The sequence below is a fragment of the Hylaeus volcanicus genome, chromosome 4 (genome assembly GCF_026283585.1).
Source record: "Hylaeus volcanicus isolate JK05 chromosome 4, UHH_iyHylVolc1.0_haploid, whole genome shotgun sequence".
Taxonomy (NCBI): Eukaryota; Metazoa; Arthropoda; class Insecta; order Hymenoptera; family Colletidae; genus Hylaeus; species Hylaeus volcanicus.
Genome location: NC_071979.1, coordinates 24,693,513 through 24,695,380, shown reverse-complemented (window position 1 = coordinate 24,695,380; position 1,868 = coordinate 24,693,513).

Here is a 1,868-nt window from a genome sequence, read left to right as displayed (position 1 = left end):
TCTTCACGCCCTTGACCACATACGTGGACGTTTAGTTTTTTATAATTATAATTACTGTCAATAATAACAAGAACAAAAATTTGATAATAACTAATCCGCTACAGAATCCCTCGATAAGAAGCGTACAAATTGTATGGCTTGGCTGTACTGACAATGTTATTTCCGATGCACAGTTAGAGATGTAAGAAAAGCGCGAAGACAAATCGTCCCGGAGAGGATAATTTTTTAGTTACGATCACCGTGTTTAGTCCTGTCACTGCCTACGAGTCTCAGCTTGTTAAACGGGGAGTGGCTTTGCTACCTCGACCTCTGTCCCCGTTTCAGGGGTGGCCTCGTCGTTCGATAACACGAAGGGTACGATCTCGTTGCGTTAAATATAAACGATTATCAACGATACAACTGCAAAACGTGGAAGCGCGAAAACAGCGTGAACGACAGGCACAAAAATCCGCCGATTTAACTCTGCCCAACACTCGTTCCCTTAACAACCCCTTCCCTTTCTTCGTCTCGCTCTATCGGCAGCTTGGACCTCCGTTCGCCCTCTCTCTCCGTGTCCCGATGAACCAGTGAATCCGCGAAGAAAAGAGGGAGAAATCATCCCCGTTAATGCCGAAGTAATGACTGGGGTGGTAACGTTGAAGGACCCTCGACGGGTCGCCATTGCCGTCGCTGCCAGCTAGCAACTCCCTTCCCTTTCTCTTCACCCCAATCCAGGCTCGTGGGGTTGGACGACACGCGTGTTCCAGAACCCCCTTCGCCTCCCCCTAGTGTCAATCACGGCCAGCGGGGGGCTCGAAAAGTAAAAACGCCGCCCCAAAAACCAGAGGCCTCGTTTCCTCGACGCTCCGGAGACTTTTTCCGCGGACCAGTCGTAACTGGTCTATTACATCGATTTTTCAACGTTGGACAGCTTGCTGATAAACGTTCTCGCTTTTTGAAATCGACAGGGTGTGTTTATCTCTAATGGTTCTTGAAACCGTAACTACGTAGTGCGGCTACTCTCGACTTAATACAACTGTTTACTAAAGAGGATTCTTATTACCAAGTCGTCCTTTGTTTCTAAATCGTACCAAATCCCACTTACCACATTGTTGACCGATCACGAGTAAACTCGTGTTCGCACTTGCATTATCTATTTCGATTTATGAAACCCAGGGCGATAGGGAATACTGCGAAAGCTTTGCTCATCGTGTTTAGTCCTGTCAGTTTTTGATTCTTTTTTAACAATAGAATATACTTTTCTCAGTATTTAGGTTTACATCATTCGGTAGTTTATATCACGGTCAATCACGAAATAATAGTCGCTTCTGTGTAGAATTGCCGGCCAACAATGTGTTCATTTCCAAGAGTTCAAAAGTTGGCCGAGTAAGGTTTCTTTAAGGGAACATAAATGGCGCCTCGCGTGTGATCTCCGCCATTACGTACCGTAAATCGGTGTAACGCAGTCGGACAGGGGATATCGCGGTTTCGTCCTAACGGCGTGTAATAACCGACCGAATAGACCGATAACGAAATCCCATAAAACGGGTTACACCGCTATTCTAGATTCCAGGAAGCGTCCCACGTGGTCTCTCCGTCCCTCGGAGGAAAGACGGGGCCCAGGGATTTCTATCTGTCTCGCTGGAAGCCATGATCCTAATCGTAAACAACGGTGTGGCCGATCGCCATTAAGTCGGCCGCCCGGAGGGAGCCGAAAGGGACGGGAACCAGGCTCGTTTCTTCTCTCCATTTCCTGTTGCTGGTAAACCTTCGCCCATGACCGGCCACGTGATCAACAGAAAAGAAGGAACGTTTACGCAGGTGGCGCGAAATGGTTCGTACTCACGGATCACGCGTGCGGACGCATCAAAACTGGGGGGAGGAATACA